Genomic DNA, 21,913 nt, shown 5'->3' with positions numbered 1-21,913 from the left:
GCAGCCCGAAAACGGTGCACATAGGATATGCTGGCAAAGTAACACATAGAGAGTAATGAACAATAATAATGCTATACTACATGCATATATGGCTGGTGGAAAGCTCTATGGTTACAGTTTTGCGAAAAGCCAATTTTATCCTACTTCAAAGGAATAAATTTTATTTAACTATCATGGTGGTTGTGAAACATTGAGAAGGTACCTCCAACTCAATCCCAATTAGGTGTCATCATTAACCGAACAAAATTAATTAAAAGTAACATAGTGATGAGATTCAAATGATAATCCAGGTACTAGATACTCAAGTTGTCCATAACCGGGGACACGGCTAATCATGATTAGTTTGTACACTCTGCAGAGGTTTGCGCACTTTTCCCCACAAGACTCGATCGCCTCCGCTGGATTCTCGCACTGCATGATGTTTGAGAAACGGATGACCGAGACACAGCCTTTCAGAAACAATCACTCTTTACTCTAGATGGACCGGTACACCTACTTTCCCCTACATCTGCTAGCCCACCTCTTCAAGAGATCTTGTAACCTACTCAACTATGCTAGAGCCCATAATAGCTTGTGGCTGCACACGGAAGTTTCTAGCATGAATAATCTTATGATCCCTTTGAGCCTGGGTGGCGGTCCTTATACAAACAGACAACACTGGGTTCTCCAGGTGCCTCAATCCACCCAGATGTGAGTTTTAGTTGCCACCTTAAGTTGAACCATTAATAAACATCTCACATCTGTCATGAATATCACTCAAACCCATCCACGTCTACGAGCATAGCATGGCAATAATAAAAGCAACGTAGAAGTAACTCCCAGGGTTTGAATAGAAAACAGGTAATAGGTACTACCTCAACTACTTCCCAATACCCACAATTTAATTAGATCCTAATCATGCAATTGTTTGAGGAAAAGATCTAATGCAATAAAACTGGGTATGAAAAGTATGATCAAAGTGTTACTTGCCTTGCTGATGATCTGCAAAACCTAGCGAGTCGAAGTAACAAGCGGCACACTCCGGGTACTCTATCGCAAACAAACAAGCAAACAATAAGTACTCATCTAATGCACAGGTAAAACTCAATTAAAAGATCCAACCAGAAAGTTCAACTAAAGAACTCCGGTTTGCAAAAAGAATCAACTCGAGAGAAACAACGAAAGTCAAACTGCGAAAGAAAGAAGCTTCGTTTACTAATCTGGATCTAGGTCAAATTTTACTGTAGCAAAAACTTGTTTGAGTAGGTTAAACGGAAAGAGAATTTCGAGACGAATCTCTAGGCGCTTGAATCGCCTGATTCCGATAAACGAGCGAGAAGTTAAACAGAATCGAAGATTCGATCAGAAATCGAATCTGAGATAATCGCAGAAAAATCCGACGAAAAAGAAAAACGGACGAACGATTAAAGAACGGACGTTCGTTAACAGAGAAAAACCAATGAGCGCGTTCGTTAAAACGATCGGTTCGGTGAACGCTCGCAAAATAACAAAATCGAAAAAAATCGATCTAGGTTTTTTTTAAAACGAATGGTTTTTTTTAAAGAAAACCGGCAAACCGAAAGGCATCGGGTATACCTCGTCGGGGCGGCTCCGGCGAGGATCCGGCGGGGCGCGGGGGGTGCGGCGGGTGCGGCGGGGCTCGGGGAAAGGGCGAGGGGTGGCGAGGGGCGGCGGCAAACGGCGGCGGCGGCGGCTCCCGAGCTCACACCGGCGGCGGCGGGGCGGCAAGTGCGGCGGCGGTGACGGGCGAGATGAGAGGAGAGAGAGAGGGGGGTATATATAGGAGGGAGGGGGGGCTCCGGTGGCTTGGGGGGGGGCAAGCCGAGCGGGAGGCGGCTCCCGTGGCCATGGCGGACTCCGGCGGCGGCGGGCACGTGCTGGAGAAGGAGAGGGGCGCGGGCGGGCCGGCGCTCGGCTGGGCTGCGGCCCGGTCGGGCGTCGCGCGTTTTTTTTAATAAGTTCCGCAGAAAATAATTCGTAGAAAAATAAATAAAAGTCAGAAAAATATAAAATAAATTTTCCCCGTCTAGTTAGAAAATCTAGAATAGGGTGAACATTTTTATAACACAAAATAAACATTTTGAAAACATGCAATATTTTTAATGCAATAAAAATTGCAAATAAAAACCAAATAAATTCCAATAAAAGATTTTAACATTTTTTTCCTCCAGTATTTCAATGGTTTTGGAGAAGTCATATTTTCTCCTCTCGTTTATTTTTAAAATGAAATATTTTTCCGGAGAGAAAATAGTTAAAACCAAAATCCTCGTCTTATTATTTGATGAAAATCAAATATGAAAATTCAAGAAAATCCCCAACTCTCTCCGAGGGTCCTTGAGTTGCTTAGGATTTATCGAGGATTTGTCAAAATGCAATAAAACATGATATGCAATGATGATCTATGTATAACATACCAAATTGAAAATTTGGGATGTTACAAACCTACCCCCCTTAAGATGAATCTCGCCCTCGAGATTCGGGTTGGCTAGAAAACAAGTGGGAGTGGTCTTTCCGTAGATCTTCCTCTCGCTCCCAGGTGGCTTCATCCTCCGTGTGGTGACTCCACTGGACTTTGCAAAACTTGATAACCTTGCTGCGGGTAACTCGGCTGGCATATTCAAGAATCTTAACTGGTTTCTCCTCATAGGTCAAATCACTTTCCAGCTGAATCGCTTCCAGTGGCACAGTATCTCTCAGCGGTATCTCAGCCATCTCTGCGTGGCACTTCTTCAACCGGGATACGTGAAATACATCATGAACTCCAGACAATCCTTCGGGCAATTCCAGCTTGTAAGCAACCTCTCCCATACGTTCCAACACTCTGTATGGTCCGATAAAACGGGGCGCTAACTTTCCCTTAACTCCAAAGCGCTTCACTCCTCGAAGTGGTGATACTCGAAGATACACTCTGTCTCCGACTTCGTGAACTGTCTCCTTTCGTTTAGAATCAGCATAACTCTTCTGCCTGGACTGGGCTACCTTGAGCCTATCGCGAATCAACCTCACTTTCTGTTCAGACTCCTTAATCAAATCTGGTCCAAACAACTGACGGTCTCCAACTTCGTCCCATAACAACGGTGTTCTACACCTCCTTCCGTACAAAGCTTCGAAAGGGGCCATCTTCAAACTGGTTTGATAACTGTTGTTATACGAAAACTCTGCATATGACAAATTGTCGTCCCAACTGGATCCGTAGTCTAGTGCACATGCTCTCAACATGTCCTCCAAAATCTGGTTGACTCTCTCGGTCTGTCCATCTGTCTGTGGGTGGAAAGCTGTACTAAATTCCAGCCTGGTTCCCAATGTTTCATGTAACTGCTTCCAAAACTTCGAGGTAAATTGGGTTCTTCTGTCTGATACAATGGTCCTCGGAACTCCATGCAAACATACGATCCTGGTCATGTATATCTTTGCCAACTTAGCACTGGTGTAAGTGGTCTTCACTGGAATGAAATGAGCCACTTTCGTCAATCGGTCGACTACAACCCATATTGAGTCATAGCCTGAACGAGTCCTGGGTAATCCTGTGATAAAATCCATGCCTATTTTATCCCACTTCCATTCGGGTATCGGTAATGGTTGTAGCAATCCTGCTGGCTTCTGATGCTCTGCCTTCACTCTCTGACACACATCACAAACTGCTACATACTCTGCAATATCCTTCTTCATTCCGGTCCACCAGAAAGTATTCTTCAAATCCAAATACATCTTGGTATTCCCTGGGTGAATCGAGTACGGTGAATCATGGGCTTCCTGCAAAATCAACTTCCTGATCTCCGGATCATTTGGCACATATACACGGTCCTCAAACCATAAGGTATCGTGCTCATCCTCACGAAATCCCTTGGCTTTTCCTTTGCTCATCTTCTCCTTTATCACTTCAATCTCCTTGTCTGTCTTCTGAGCTTCTCTGATCCTTTCCATCAAGGTAGACTGAATCTCCAATGCCGCTAAATAGCCTCTTGGGACTATCTCCAAACATAGCTCGCGAAGGTCCTCGGCTAACTCCTGAGGTAACTCTCCTGTCATGAGGGTGTTGACATGACTCTTGCGGCTCAACGCGTCTGCTACTACGTTAGCCTTTCCAGGGTGATAATGCAATCTCATATCATAATCTTTAATGAGCTCTAACCATCTCCTCTGTCTGAGATTTAACTCCTTCTGCGTGAAAATATACTTCAAACTCTTGTGATCCGTGTACACCTCACAATGGTTTCCGATGAGGAAACGTCTCCATGTCTTCAATGCATGCACCACGGCTGCTAATTCCAAATCGTGCGTAGCATAATTCTTCTCATGGGGTTTAAGTTGTCGTGAAGCATATGACACAACTCTTCCTTCTTGCATAAGCACTGCTCCAAGTCCTCGACGAGAAGCGTCGCAATAAACTTCATAATCCTTGCGTTGATCTGGCAGAATCAACACTGGTGACGTAACCAGTCGTTTCTTCAACTCTTGGAAACTAGCTTCACATTCCTCAGTCCAATTGAATTTGGTGTCCTTCTTTAATAGCTCAGTCATGGGCTTAGCAATCCTTGAGAAATTCTCGATAAATCTCCGGTAGTATCCTGCAAGTCCAAGAAAACTCCGGATTTCTCCCACTGTCGTGGGTGATTCCCAACTTGTCACTGCGTCAACCTTGGCAGGGTCTACTGCTATTCCTTCTCCAGAAATAACATGTCCAAGGAATCCAACTTCCTTCAGCCAAATTCACACTTGCTAAACTTGGCGTATAACTGATGTTCTCTGAGCTTTTCAAGTACCAATCGTAAATGCTCCTCATGCTCTTCTTCATCCTTGGAAAAGATTAAAATATCATCAATGAACACCACGACGAACTTATCCAGAAACTCCATAAACACTTTGTTCATCAGGTTCATGAAATAGGCAGGTGCGTTAGTCAGTCCAAATGACATAACGGTATACTCATACAATCCATATCTGGTGGTAAAAGCCGTCTTTGGTATATCCTGCTCTCGAATCTTTAACTGATGGTATCCTGATCGTAGATCGATCTTGGAAAATACTTTAGCTCCTTGTAGGCGGTCAAACAAATCATTGATCATCGGCAGTGGGTACTTGTTTTTGATGGTCACTTCATTCAATCCTCGGTAATCAACAACCATCCTCAGCGATCCATCTTTCTTCTCCACTAGAAGTACTGGTGATCCCCAAGGTGACGAACTTGGGCGAATATAACCTTTATCCAGTAACTCCTTGATCTGCTTCTTAAGTTCTTCCAAATCCTTTGCGGGCATCCTGTATGGTCTCTTAGATATTGGCCCTGTGCCTGGCAAAAGTTCAATCAAGAACTCAATGTCTCTATCTGGTGGCATGCCTGGCAACTCTTCTGGAAATACATCCGGATAATCCTTCACCACTGGCACTTCCTCCTGTACAACTCCTGATAAGGAATTTACTTGAGTCCTCTTCGGCATATGCCGGGATACATACTTGATCCTTTTTCCTTCTGGGGTGGTAAGCAAAATCGTCTTGCTGGCACAATCGATGTTTCCTCCATACAACGATAGCCAATCCATTCCCAAAATCACATCCAAACCTTGTGATTCCAAAACAATGAGGTCTGAGGGGAAAACATGCCTTCCAATGGCCAACGGTATCTGAAAACATCCTTGGGTTGCCATATACTCTGCTCTTGGCGAGGTTACTAACATAGGGGTTTTGAGAACTAGGGTGGACATCTTAAACTTATTCACAAATCCCCTTGATATGTATGAATGCGATGCACCAGTATCGAAAAGAACGGTTGCAGTAAATGACTTAACCAAAAACTTACCTATTACTGCATCAGGCTGAGCTTCAACTTCCTCCACGCTCACGTGGTTCACATGCCCTTTGTTGAACGGGTTCGGCTTCTTCCCAGAGCTTCCATTGCCATTTCCATTTTGGGCTTCAGGACAATCAGTTGCATAATGTCCAGTCTTCTGGCACTTGAAGCAAGTAATGTGACTTAGATCCCTCTTGGTTGGGGTAGATGGGTTGGTGCGGTTCTGTCCGTTGCCTCCTCCATTCCCATTACCAATCTTGGAGCCATTATGGTTGTGCGAACTACCTCCTCCATGGGTATGCTGAAACTGTCCTCCCGGCTTCAGGGTAAATCGTGGCTTCTGCTGGGCTCCAGAATTGTACTTCCCTTGTCCATACTTCCTCTTGCGGTTTTCAATCTGCTGTTGCTTCCCTTCAATCATGAGAGCTCTATCTACCAGCTCCTGGTAGTTGTTGAAGGTTGCTACCATCAACTGCATACTCAGTTCATCATTCAGCCCTTCCAAAAATTTCTCCTGCTTGGCAGCATCTGTAGCAACGTCATCTGGTGCATAACGTGCTAGCTTACTGAAATCCTCCACATACTGGCCTACGGTGCGTCCTCCTTGGCGTAGGTTGCGAAACTCACGCTTCTTCATAGCCATAGCTCCTGCTGAAACATGAGCTGTACGGAAGGCTTGCTGAAACTGGTCCCATGTGACAGTGTCAATAGGGTGCGTGGCTGTATAATTCTCCCACCATGATGCTGCGGGTCCATCAAGCTGATGTGCGGCAAAACGCACTCTTTCCGCATCTGTGCATCCTGCAGTGGTCAACTCCCTTCCAACTTTGCGGAGCCAATCATCTGCTACAATCGGCTCGGTGCTACTAGAAAACACCGGCGGGTTTAGCCTTAGGAAACGGGCTAAGTGATCAACAGGTGGTGGTGGCGGTGGGTTGTTGTTGTTGTTGCCTTGGTTCTGCACTAACACTTGCATCAGGGCATTCTGTTGCTGAATCAACTGGGTGATCTCTGGCGGGAAAACAAATCCGGTGTCGCGTCTCGGAGGCATCTGATAGGTTTGGAAAAGATGAGAGTTAAGAATAGAATGAGGTCTAGAGGGAAAACACTACCCATATGCTCATGAGACAAATACAATCAATATCACTCAATCAATTCAAACAAGGGAAAACAATCTATCTAACTAGCGTTACAAAGTGCTTGAACTATACTATTAAATGGAGGAAAACTACTACTGATATGGTGGTCTACTAGAAATTCTGATCCGTTGAAGACTCCATGATGTCTGCTCCAGCTTCATCAACCCAGTCGTCTTCACTTGGTTCCGAGTCGGTGTCGTCGATGATGATGTAGTTATCCGGACAAGTGCATTCGTCGACTTCTGCTTTTGGCACTGGATTTCCCATGAATACTCCAATCTTCTTCTCCAGGTCGTCATTCTTCCCTACTAGTGCGTTGATTTCCTCCAAATAATCTTCGCGTGTAGCCTTGAGTTCTTCTTGGAGCTCTTTATATTTGTTAATGCCTTCTTCAGTTCTTCCTTGTCCGTGCACATCTGGTTCTCCTGGCGACGAATATGTTGGTTCTGCTCCTGGATGAAAGCTGCAATTGATCCATCCTTCTTGGTTCTGATCATCTCCCATTGCGCGTCTCGGCGTCCACAAATTTGGTAAATTGTATCCTTAAGCTCCTGGTGATAGACTTCTCCAATGCGTCCCATGGCGATGTGTGCGGCCATGCTCTTCCCTAAACTCCAAGTTGGTGCTTCGAAAACCAATCTTATGGCACTAAACATCCTTCCTGGAATGATAACTTGAATCTTCCAGCTCTCCTCTTCAGGTAATGTGGCGTTGTAGGTTCCGGTGATGCTTGGTATTCCTATGTTCAAGTACTTGGTGACTTCCTTCAAATGTCGACCAAACGGCGTGTCTTCATCTGGTTGCATGAACTTGCTCCTTGCATTCGCCATTCCTAAAAGAGTAGAAAGTGGAGAGGGGTCAGAAATGAGAAGAGAGAAGCTTTCTAGGGCTTAAGCTTAGTGGTCTTGTCCTACAGTCAGCGTGTGCTCTGATACCAACTTTGTAGCGACCAGACCTCAAATGGTCTGTGCTGCTGTGCACCAGTGTCATCCCTGGATCAGTAATGCTGACACGCACAGTACAAATGGAGGATTTATAACAGAGTAGCAATCACACACTTATTAGATCGAATATCTCCGAAGAGATTAAGTATGATAAACATGGCTTAAGGCCATCTAACAACGATAACAGTGGAAGACTTGGAAGATAAGTGAGTCCATCAACTCCAGCGGCATCACTGAGTATAAGACCACAACCTAAGGCACCTTACTCGTCGTCTGAAAAGTCTGCAACATGAAACGTTGCAGCCCGAAAACGGGTCAGCACATAGGATATGCTGGCAAAGTAACACATAGAGAGTAATGAACAATAATAATGCTATACTACATGCATATATGGCTGGTGGAAAGCTCTATGGTTACAGTTTTGCGAAAAGCCAATTTTATCCTACTTCAAAGGAATAAATTTTATTTAACTATCATGGTGGTTGTGAAACATTGAGAAGGTACCTCCAACTCAATCCCAATTAGGTGTCATCATTAACCGAACAAAATTAATTAAAAGTAACATAGTGATGAGATTCAAATGATAATCCAGGTACTAGATACTCAAGTTGTCCATAACCGGGGACACGGCTAATCATGATTAGTTTGTACACTCTGCAGAGGTTTGCGCACTTTTCCCCACAAGACTCGATCGCCTCCGCTTGATTCTCGCACTGCATGATGTTTGAGAAACGGATGACCGAGACACAGCCTTTCAGAAACAATCACTCTTTACTCTAGATGGACCGGTACACCTACTTTCCCCTACATCTGCTAGCCCACCTCTTCAAGAGATCTTGTAACCTACTCAACTATGCTAGAGCCCATAATAGCTTGTGGCTGCACACGGAAGTTTCTAGCATGAATAATCTTATGATCCCTTTGAGCCTGGGTGGCGGTCCTTATACAAACAGACAACACTGGGTTCTCCAGGTGCCTCAATCCACCCAGATGTGAGTTTTAGTTGCCACCTTAAGTTGAACCATTAATAAACATCTCACATCTGTCATGAATATCACTCAAACCCATCCACGTCTACGAGCATAGCATGGCAATAATAAAAGCAACGTAGAAGTAACTCCCAGGGTTTGAATAGAAAACAGGTAATAGGTACTACCTCAACTACTTCCCAATACCCACAATTTAATTAGATCCTAATCATGCAATTGTTTGAGGAAAAGATCTAATGCAATAAAACTGGGTATGAAAAGTATGATCAAAGTGTTACTTGCCTTGCTGATGATCCGCAAAACCTAGCGAGTCAAAGTAACAAGCGGCACACTCCGGGTACTCTATCGCAAACAAACAAGCAAACAATAAGTACTCATCTAATGAACAGGAAAAACTCGAATAAAAGATCCAACCAGAAAGTTCAACTGAAGAACTCCGGTTTGCAAAAAGAATCAACTCGAGAGAAACAACGAAAGTCAAACTGCGAAGAAAGAAGCTTCGTTTACTAATCTGGATCTAGGTCAAATTTTACTGTAGCAAAAACTTGTTTGAGTAGGTTAAACGGAAAGAGAATTTCGAGACGAAACTCTAGGCGCTTGAATCGCCTGATTCCGATAAACGAGCGAGATGTTAAACAGAATCGAAGATTCGATCAGAAATCAAATCTGAGATAATCGCAGAAAAATCCGACGAAAAAGAAAAACGGACGAACGATTAAAGAACGGACGTTCGTTAACAGAGAAAAACCGATGAACGCGTTCGTTAAAACGAACGGTTCGGTGAACGCTCGCAAATAACAAAACCGAAAAAAAACCGATCTAGGTTTTTTTTGAAAAAACGAATGGTTTTTTTTAAAAGAAAACCGGCAAACCGAAAGGCATCGGGTATACCTCGTCGGGGCGGCTCCGGCGAGGATCCGGCGGGGCGCGGGGGGTGCGGCGGGTGCGGCGGGGCTCGGGGAAAGGGCGAGGGGCGGCGGCAAACGGCAGCGGCGGCGGCTCCCGAGCTCACACCGGCGGCGGCGGGGCGGCAAGTGCGGCGGCGGCGACGGGCGAGATGAGAGGAGAGAGAGAGGGGGGTATATATAGGAGGGAGGGGGGGGCTCCGGTGGCTTGGGGAGGGGGCAAGCCGAGCGGGAGGCGGCTCCCGTGGCCATGGCGGACTCCGGCGGCGGCGGGCGCGTGCTGGAGAAGGAGAGGGGCGCGGGCGGGCCGGCGCTCGGCTGGGCTGCGGCCCGGTCGGGCGTCGCGCGTTTTTTTAATAAGTTCCGCGGAAAATAATTCGTAGAAAAATAAATAAAAGTCAGAAAAATATAAAATAAATTTTCCCCGTCTAGTTAGAAAATCTAGAATAGGGTGAACATTTTTATAACACAAAATAAACATTTTGAAAACATGCAATATTTTTAATGCAATAAAAATTGCAAATAAAAACCAAATAAATTCCAATAAAAGATTTTAACATTTTTTTCCTCCAGTATTTCAATGGTTTTGGAGAAGTCATATTTTCTCCTCTCGTTTATTTTTAAAATGAAATTTTTTCCGGAGAGAAAATAGTTAAAACCAAAATCCTCATCTTATTATTTGATGAAAATCAAATATGAAAATTCAAGAAAATCCCCAACTCTCTCCGAGGGTCCTTGAGTTGCTTAGGATTTATCGAGGATTTGTCAAAATGCAATAAAACATGATATGCAATGATGATCTATGTATAACATACCAAATTGAAAATTTGGGATGTTACAAACAACTCAAGAATTACAACTCAATACTTTGAACAAAATATGACTCTATGTGAATGCCTCCGGCGGTATACCGGGATATGCAATGAATCAAGAGTGACATGTCTGAAAGAATTATAAAGTTGGCTTTACCACAAATACAGTGTCAACTACATGATCATGCAAAGCAATATGACAATGATGAAGCGTGTCATAATAAACGGAACGGTGGTAAGTTGCATGGCAATATATCTCAGAATGGCTATGGAAATGCCATAATAGGTAGGTATGGTGGCTGTTTTGAGGAAGGTATATGGTGGGTGTTTGATACCGGCGAAAGGTGCATGGTATTAGAGAGGCTAGCAATGGTGGAAGTGTGAGAGTGCGTATAATCCATGGACTCAACATTAGTCATAAAGAACTCACATACTTATTGCAAAGATCTATTAGTTATCAAAACGAAGTACTACGCGCATGCTCCTAGGGGGATAGATTGGTAGGAAAAGACCACCGCTCGTCCCCGACCGCCACTCATAAGGAAGATAATCAATAAATAAATCATGCTCCGACTTCATCACATAACGGTTCACCATACGTGCATGCTACGGGAATCACAAACTTTAGAACAAGTATTTCTCAATTCCACAACTACTCAACTAGCATGACTCTAATATCACCATCTTCATATCTCAAAACAATTATCAAGTATCAAACTTCTCATAGTATTCAATGCACTTTATATGATAGTTTTTATTATACCCATCTTGGATGTTCATCATATTAGGACTAATTTTTTTTAACCAAAGAAAATTACCATGCTGTTCTAAAGGACTCTCAAAATAATATAAGTGAAGCATGAGATATCAATAATTTCTATAAAATAAAACCACCACCGTGCTCTAAAAAGATATAAGCGAAGCACTAGAGCAAAATTATCTAGCTCAAAAGATATAAGTGAAGCACATAGAGTATTCTAATAAATTCCGATTCATGTGTGTCTCTCCAAAAAAGTGTGTACAGCAAGGATGATTGTGGTAAACTAAAAAGCAAAGACTCAAATCATACAAGACGCTCCAAGCAAAACACATATCATGTGGTGAATAAAAATATAGCATCAAGTAAAGTTACCGATAGACGAAGACGAAAGAGGGGATGCCTTCCGGGGCATCCCCAAGCTTAGGCTTTTGGTTGCCCTTGAATTTACCTTGGGGTGCCTTGGGAATCCCCAAACTTAGGCTCTTGCCACTCCTTATTCCATAATCCATCAAATCTTTACCCAAAACTTGAAAACTTCACAACACAAAACTCAACAAAAAATCTCATGAGCTCCGTTAGCGAAAGAAAACAAACCACCACTTCAAGGTACTGTAATGAACTCATTCTTTATTTATATTGGTGTTAAACCTACTGTATTCCAACTTCTCTGTGGTTCATACTCTCCGATACTAGCCATAGATCCATCAAAATAAGCAAACAACACGCGAAAAACAGAATCTATCAAAAACAGAACAGTCTGTAGTAATCTGTATCTAACGCAAACTTCTGTAACTCAGAAAAATCTACCAAAATAGGATGACCTATATAATTTTTTTATTGACCTACTGCAATTGGAATCAGTATTTTATCACTTTCTGGTGATTTTTGAAAATTGTTTTCATGAGCAGAAAGTTTCTGACTTTTTCAGCAAGATCAAATAACCATCATCCAAGAATATCCTATAGGTTTTACTTGGCACAAACACTAATTAAAACATAAAACCACATCTAACCAGAGGCTAGATCAAATATTTATTACTAAACAGAACCAAAAAGCAAGAAACAAAAATAAAATTGGGTTGCCTCCCAACAAGCGCTATCGTTTAACGCCCCTAGCTAGGCATAAAGGCAAGAATAGATCTAGGTATTGCCATCTTTGGTATGCAATCCATAAGTGGCTCTCGTAATAGATTCATAAGGTAATTTAATTTTATTTCTAGGAAAGTGTTCCATGCATTTCCTTAATGGAAATTGGAATCTAATATTTCCTTCTTTCATATCAATAATTGCACCAATCGTTCTAAGGAAAGGTCTACCAAGAATAATAGGACATGTAGGATTGCAATCTATGTCAAGAACAGTGAAATCTACGGGCACATAATTCCTATTTGCAACAATAAGAACATCATTAATCCTTCCCATAGGTTTCTTAATGGTGGAATCCGCAAGATGCAAATTTAAAGAACAATCATCCAATTCATGGAACCTAGCACATCACACAAAGTTTTTGGATTCGTGGAAACACTAGCACCCAAATCACACAAAGCATAGCATTCATGATCTTTAATCTTAATTTTAATAGTAGGTTCCCACTCATCATAAAGTTTTCTAGGGATAGAAACTTCTAACTCAAGCTTTTCTTCATAGGATTGCATTAAAGCATCAACGATATGTTTGGGAAAAGCTTTATTTTGACTATAAGCATGAGGAGAATTTAACATGGATTGCAACAAGCAAATACAATCTATTAAAGAAAAATCATCATAATTAAATTCCTTGAAATCCAAAATAGTGGGTTCGTTGCTATGTAAAGTTTTGACCTCTTCAATCCCACTTTTACCAATTTCTGCAACAAGATCTAAAAACTCCGAATCATTGGGACGCCTTCTAACTAAAGTTGACTCATCTCCAGTCCCATCATTATCAAGATTCATATTTAAAAAAAAAATTTAATAGGAGACATGTCAATCACTTTTAGATCTTCATCCTTATTATCATGAAAACTAGAAGAACACGCTTTCACAAAGCAATTTTTTTAGGACGCAGCCTAGCGGTTCTTTCTTTGCACTCATCAATGGAAATTCTCATAGCTTTGAGAGACTCATTGATATCATGCTTAGGTGGAATTGATCTAAGTTTCAAAGAATCAAGATCAAGGAAAATTCTATCCACGTTCCTAGCTAACTCATCAATCTTGGGCAATTTTTCTTCAAGCAAAGCATTGAAATTATTTTGAGAAATCATAAATTCTTTAACACTAGTCTAAAAATCAGAGGGCATCTTATTGAAATTTCCATAAGAGTTGTTGTAGGAATTACCATAATTATTAGAGGAATTACTAGGAAAAGGCCTAGGATTAAAGTTTCCTCTATAAGCATTGTTACCAAAATTGTTCCTACCAACAAAATTCACATCCATAGATTCATTATTATTCTCAATCAAAGTGGACAAAGGCATATCATTAGGATCAGAAGAAACACTCTTATTAGCGAACAATTTCATAAGTTCATCCATCTTTCCACTCAAAACATTAATCTCTTCAATTGCATGAACCTTTTTACTAGTAGATCTTTCGGTGTACCATTGAGAATACTTAACCATAATATTATCTAGGAGTTTAGTAGCTTCTCCTAAAGTGATTTCCATAAAAGTGCCTCCCGCGAACGAATCTAAAAGATTTCTAGAAGCAAAATCAATCCAGCTTAATTTTTTGTATAATCATCCATAAATTAAAACCATGTGTAGGGCAATTACGCATCATTAATTTCATCCTCTCCCAAGCTTGTGCAACATGTTCATGATCAAGTTGCTTAAAATTCATAATATCGTTTCTAAGAGAGATGATCTTAGTGGGAGGAAAATACTTAGAGATAAAGGCATCTTTGCACTTATTCCAAGAATCAATACTATTTTTGGGCAAAGACAAAAACCAAGTTTTAGCACGATCTCTAAGCGAAAACAGAAATAGCTTCAATTTAACAATATCATTATCCACGTCTTTCTTCTTTTGCATATCACACAAATCAACAAAGTTGTTTAGATGGGTGGCGGCATCTTCACTAGGAAGGCCAGAGAATTGATCTTTCATGACAAGATTCAGCAAGGCAACATTAATTTCACAAGATTCAGCATCGATAATAGGAGCAATCGGAGTGCTAAGAAAATCATTGTTGTTGGTATTGGAAAAGTCACACAATTTAGTATTGTCTTGAGCCATCGTGACAAACGATCCAACACACAAGCACACAAGGAGCAAGCGAAAAAGAGGCAAACGGAAAAAGAGGGCGAATAAAACGGCAAGGGTGAAGTGGGGGAGAGGAAAACGAGAGGCAAATGGCAAATAATGTAATGCGAGGGATAAGAGTTTGTGATGGGTACTTGGTATGTCTTGACTTGACTTGACTTGGCATAGATCTCCCCGGCAATGGCGCCAGAAATCCTTCTTGCTACCTCTTGAGCACTGCGTTGGTTTTTCCCTTGAAGAGGAAAGGGTGATGCAGCAAAGTAGCGTAAGTATTTCCCTCAGTTTTTGAGAACCAAGGTATCAATCCAGTAGGAGACTACACGTAAGTCGCCTCGTACCTACACAAACAAATAAGAACCTTGCAACCAACGCGATAAAGGGGTTGCCAATCCCTTCACGGCCACTTGCAAAAGTGAGATCTGATAGAGATAATAAGATAAATATTTTTGGTATTTTTTATGACAAAGATTGAAAGTAAAGACTGGAAAGTAAAAATAGATTGGAAACTTGTATGATGGAGAATAGACACGGGGGCCATAGGTTTCACTAGTGGCTTCTCTCAAGATAGCATAAGTATTACGGTGGGTGAACAAATTACTGTCCAGCAATTGATAGAAAAGTGCATAGTTATGAGAATATCTAGGCATGATCATGTATATAGGCATCACGTCCGCGACAAGTAGACCGAAACGATTCTGCATCTACTACTATTACTCCACACATCAACCGCTATCCAGCATGCATCTAGAGTATTAAGTTCATAAGAACAGAGTAGCGCGTTAGGCAAGATGACATGATGTAGAGGGATAAACTCAAGCAATATGATATAAACCCCTTCTTTTTACCCTCGATGGCAACAATACAATACATGTCGTTTCCCCTGCTGTCACTGGGATCGAGCAATGCAAGATTCAACCCAAAGCTAAGCACTTCTCCCATTGCAAGAAAGATCAATCTAGTAGGCCAAACCAAACTGATAATTCGAAGAGAATTGCAAAGATATTAAATCATACATATAAGAATTCAGAGGAGATTAAAATATTGTTCATAGATAATCTTGATCATAAACCCGCAATTCATCGGATCTCGACAAACACACCGCAAAAATAGTTACATCGAATAGATCTCCAAGAAGATCGAGGAGAACTTTGTATTGAGATCCAAAGGAGAGAAGAAGCCATCTAGCTAATAACTATGGACCCGAAGGCCTGTGGTAAACTACTCACCCGTTAGTGCCATTAGTTTCCAAATTTGTATAGTTTAAATTTGAATTCTTTGAAATTTGTGTGAATCACTAGTTTGTGAATAACTTCACTATAAAAATATATTTTGAGTGATTCTTTTTCCTGCTATTTAATATTACTGCGTTTTATCATTATATTCAAAAACAGATTTTGCTATTTTAGTTTCTATCAAAAAAATTCTTTATGAAAATTCTTTTTGCTACTAAAGTTTCTAACAAAAAATTATTTATGATAATTCTTTCTGCTTTACATGTTTTGAACAGAAAATACTTTGATAATTTTAGTTGCATAAATTTTATATAATGTTGTTTAAAAAATACTAGAGGTTTATAAAAGCTTTTTAGTTGATTCCTTTTGCTATTAGAGTTTTATAAAAGTTTTTTAGTTGGTTTTCTTTTTGCTATTGAAGAATATTATAGTTTTGTTTTAGTTGATCATAACAGAATATTTTAATTGATTATTTTTAGTTCATTCTTTTGGCTATTAGTTCATTTTTTTGCTATTAGTTCATTCTTTTTTATATTAGTTCATTCTTTGAGCTAAATGACCCTGAAATTGAAAAGCACTACAAATGAACTCTGAAAAGGTTGAAAGTTGGCATGGTATCATCATTTCACCCACATAGCATGTGCTAGAAAGTTAAGAGGGTTACGGGAAAAACTGGATGCACTTCGTGTACAAAATGGACAATCTCTTTCGAAGTATCAGGGTTTCGGACGAAAACTCATCTGTTACAAAGGGATTTCATTTTTTTGAACTTATTTGAGCTCCAGACTTTTTGTGTGTTCAAAATGCACCATTCGAAGCCACATCATCAATTTTCAACCTTTTCTGACTTCATTTGTTATTTTTCATACATTTACTGATTTTTTGAGCTAAATGACCCTAAAATTGAAAAGCACTACAAATGAACTCTGAAAAGGTTGAAAGTTGGCATGGTATCATCATTTCACCCAAATAGCATGTGCTAAAAAGTTGAGAGGGTTACAACAGAAGTTGAGAGGGTTACAACACTACAAAATGGACAATCTCTTTCGAAGTATCATGGATATTCTAGATCAAAGGCATCATCATAATAGTCGTGGAGAGAAAGTCTTCACTTTTTCTTTGCTTCTGTCCTTTTCTTATTGCGCCGTAACCATGGATAATCTTCATCATTTAACAGGGTGCTTGGGTCAGCCTTGACTTTGAAGGGAGGAATTTCATGAAACTTTTCATAATCTTCGGACATGTCTGTCTTGCCCTCCACTCCCGCGATGTCTCTTTTTCCTGAAAGAACTATGTGGCGCTTTGGCTCATCGTATGATGTGTTCGCTTTCTTATCTTTTCTTTTTCTCGGTTTTGTAGACATGTCCTTCACATAGAAAACTGTGGCACCCCGATCCGCATGGAGCAGGGGGCCTTCGCACGTCAGCCCAGGATAACACCTGACGCACGACAGGTCCATGATACAGCATTCCAGGTACAATAATATTCATCAAATACATGTGTATAAGATTACATCATTGATGAATACAATCTTCTGGCATAGCCCTAAGGCTATTATATGGCAGCGGAAGTCTATTTAAATGGTGGCCGAAGTCTTGGTTTGGCTGCGTCTCACTCTGGCTGGACTCCATAACTCACAGGACTGGCAAGATTACAGTCTAGCACGACGGAACAAGCGAACAATTCGGGCACAACCTACAAAACTGGCATGACACACCAGGTCAGTACATTGAATGTACTTGCAAGACAACCAAATACATAGCATCCCAACAAACAGAAGACAAAGCAAGAACCAAGCATATGCAACAGTCTACATCAACACAACTTCTAAGCATGGCATGATATTAACTAGAATCATAAATTAAACTAGGCATGAACAACATCATAGCATCTAATAGCATGGCATATCAAATTTACTTCTAACATGACAACAGCAAAGCAGAGCCTATCGGAACATGGCATGGCATCATGAAACTATGCTTAAAATAAACTGCCAGTTACCTCCCGTGAAGACATATAGCATCAACCTCATGCAACAATCACTTACTCTGCCACGGCTACTCGGCCCAAACACATGACTTACCGAGACCTCGTCTCACGATTATCTCATAGTTCAAGTCACCACATTATTTATCACATCTTAGTTATCACATTAATTATTAACAGGTTTATCCTCCATTTCAACCGAGACCCGATAGTGTGACCTACTACGAACTGTGCTACTATCGATAGACTTAAAACACACACTCTGCAGAGGTAGTGCACTTTACCCACACTACGGAACCCTGGCCTCGCACTCCCATACGTGCGGACCACGGCGTTCCGACAAAACCGATCTACTGCCATGACACTCTCCCGGCCACTCCGACCAACACCCCTTAAGGGTTCAGTCCTGGGTGGCCCCATACCTACCAAAGGTACCAACGGCCACTGTCATGGCAAAACGGTCCCGGACAGAGACATGAGCTCAAAACCAAACCCGGGCACACAAGGCTTATGTCCGCCTACCTGATCAGGGTACGCGCGCCCATAACCTTCCCTCGCGGGAGGCACCGGTGAGAGGCATGACAATAAACCGAGCTAGGACCTTCCCACAAGGTAAATGTGGTTGCACTGGAGAAAGCTCGATTTGGTGGCACTATGATATCCCAGTGATGGCGGAGGAGGTCTGTTATTAAGTCATATTATTAACTTCTCCACCATCATCAACATTATGAGCATATTAAACAAGAATGCAACAATGAACATGCAGCGAACAAATGCATTAACAAATATCAAGCTACTCCAGTGAATAGTTATAGCATATGAAACATAACAATACTAGATACTAGCTAGCTTATTGACGGTGCAACAAAATCATCATAACATCAAGACTACTGGCATGAACTAAACTAGACAGAGGCATGATATTATCAACAACAATATAACTAGCATGGCAAAAGCTATCATGAGAGGTAAGGAAGTAGTACTAACATATATCACAACTGAAATAACGGCAGACGAAACAGACAAAAACTACTGCAACCAAGCACACACACGAGGTACCAGCAAAGTCAACATGCAAGTTCGGGGCTCATGATAAGAGGTTGGCTTGCCTGGGGGTCAAGGAATACTCCAGAAATGAGTGAGGTCACTTCTCGGAAAAATTTGTCGGAGAGGGGTTCGCTTTCTAAGGGGGCTAGATTAGGGCAAGGGTAAAATGGGCATTTTTAGAATGTACAAACATCAAGAAAATAGTCCCATCGAAAAGAGCTCGACGAACAGAGAATGTGAGCGTTGGAATCACCTCAATCGGAGTTACGGTTGTCGAGATACGAAGGGTTGAAGCTCAGGGACCTATCGGTGAAAAGTTTTCAGCAAACAGGCCCCTGGAAGAAAAACTGAACGCGCCTTTCTCAGAAATACGCTTTCCAGAGAGGAAAGCACATTCAACCCGAAGAAGAGGAAGAATACGCTTTTGGCTTAGGCAAAGCGTATTTTCGGAAATACGCCTTCGGGGTTCAGCAAACGGAAAACGGCCGAGGCGCCGTCACTTAACTGACGTGGCGATCCTCTCTCGCCGACGGGTGGGGTCACGAGGGGTAGGGCCCGCCTGGCCTGGCTTCTTCTTCCTCCCGCTCGGGGTCGAGCGAGGCGGAGGGAGGGGATCGCCCCGATGGTGATCGCCGGCGCGTCCGGCCACCGCTCGGGGCGTGCGACCTATCGAAATGCTCAGGAGGGAGCGGAGCATCCGATGGTGTCCTTTGTTGCCAGCGAGGAGGATGGGGATAGGAGCAGCAGGGCTCATGGCGGAGGGAGGCTTCGGCCGGCGACGAACCAGGTGCTTCGGTGGGGGATAGGAAGGGCCGAGGCCACGGGGAGGCTCTACTGACTCCGGTGGTTGCGTTGGTGGAGGAGGAACGGCGAGGGGACGCGCGGCATCGCCGGACTCGAGCAGAGCCCGAGGCGGCGGCCATGGCGATAATGGGGGCGAGGAGAGGCTCGGGAGCTCGGGGGAGAGGCTTGGGAGGGGTTGTGAGCTGCGAGAGAGCTCGAGGGCTGCTTATATAGCCACGGGGACGAGCTCTAGAGGGAGGGGCGAGGTGACACGCGGCAGGCGCCGTGTCTGTGCGCTGGCGACGTGCACGCGCGGCCAAGGGTCATGAGGAGCGGCGGGAAGGCGACGAGGAGGATACGGACAACGCGCAGGGGCTCACGGAGACGAGGGGCGCTCGCGGACGAGAGGGAGAAGGGGATAGGGGCGAAGAAACGACGGCGCACTGATGACCCACAAGTATAGTGGATCTATCGTAGTCCTTTCGATAAGTAAGAGTGTCGAACCCAACGAGGAGCAGAAGGAAATGATAAGCGGTTTTCAGCAAGGTATTCTCTGCAAGCACTGAAATTATAGGTAACAGATAGTTTTGTGATAGGATAATTTGTAACGAGCAACAAGTAACAAAAGTAAATAAAGTGCAGCAAGGTGGCCCAATCCTTTTTGTAGCAAAGGACAAGCCTGGACAAACTCTTATATAGAGAAAATCGCTCCCGAGGACACATGGGAATTATCGTCAAGCTAGTTTTCATCACGTTCATATGATTCGCGTTCGGTACTTTGATAATTTGATATGTGGGTGGACCGGTGCTTGGGTGCTGTCCTTACTTGATCAAGCATCCCACTTATGATTAACCTCTATTGCAAGCATCTGCAACTACAACAATAGTATTAAGGTAAACTTAACCATAGCATGAAACATATGGATCCAATCAGCCCCTTACGAAGCAACGCATAAACTAGGGTTTAAGCTTCTGTCACTCTAGCAACCCATCATCTACTTATTACTTCCCAATGCCTTCCTCTAGGCTCAAATAATGGTGAAGTGTTATGTAGTCGACGTTCATAACACCACTAGAGGATAGACAACATACATCTCATCAAAATATTGAACGAATACCAAATTCACATGACTACTAATAGCAAGACTTCTCCCATGTCCTCAGGAACAAACGTAACTACTCACAAAGCATATTCATGTTCATAATCAGAGGAGTATTAATATGCATATAGGATCTGAACATATGATCTTCCACCAAATAAACCAACTAGCATCAACTACAAGGAGTAATCAACACTACTAGCAACCTAAAGGTACCAATCCCGGACTTAGAGACAAGTATTGGATACAAGAGATGAACTAGGGTTTGAGAGGAGATGGTGCTGGTGAAGATGTTGATGGAGATTGCCCTCTCCCGATGAGAGGAGCATTGGTGATGACTATGGCGATGATTTCCCCCTCCCGGAGGGAAGTGTCCCCAGCAGAACAGCTCTGCCGGAGCCCTAGATTGGTTCCGCCTCGTGGCGGCGGAGTCTCGTCCCGAAAGCTTGCTTCTGATTTTGCTTCGGACGAAAGATTTCATATAGCAGAAGACGGGCACTGGAGGGCCAACAGGGGGCCCACGAGGCAGGGTGGCGCGCCCCCCACCCTCGTGGCCAGATGGAGCCCCCCCTGACGTATTTCTTCCGCTCAATATTTTTTATTATTTCCAAAAATAACTTTCGTGGAGTTTCAGGACTATTGGAGTTGTGCGGAATAGGTCTCTAATTTTTGCTCCTTTTCCAGCCCAGAATTGCAGCTGCCGGCATTCTCCCTCCTTATGTAAACCTTGTAAAATAAGAGAGAATAGGCATAAGTATTGTGACATGATGTGTAATAACAGCCCATAATGCAATAAATATCGATATAAAAGCATGATGCAAAATGGTCGTATCAACTCCCCCAAGCTTAGACCTCGCTTGTCCTCAAGGGAAAGCCGATAACGATAAATACATGTTTAGAGGTAGAGGCGTCGATAAAATAAAATACGGACATGCGGGCATCATGATTATTCTCATAACAGCAACATATATGGATATTGTCATATGATTTCTTATGCTCAAGTAATAATCTATCCACAATGCAAAATATGAATCAGAAACTTTATTGAGAACTAACTGTTGGAAATATGCCCTAGAGGCAGTAATAAATGGTTATTATTATATTTCTTTGTTCATGGTAATTGTCTATTGTTCATGCTATAATTGTGTTATCCGGAAATCGTAATACATGTGTGAATACATAGAC

This window comes from Aegilops tauschii, chromosome 6, assembly GCF_002575655.3.
Source record: "Aegilops tauschii subsp. strangulata cultivar AL8/78 chromosome 6, Aet v6.0, whole genome shotgun sequence".
Taxonomy (NCBI): Eukaryota; Viridiplantae; Streptophyta; class Magnoliopsida; order Poales; family Poaceae; genus Aegilops; species Aegilops tauschii.
Note: the sequence above shows the minus strand (reverse complement) of the source record.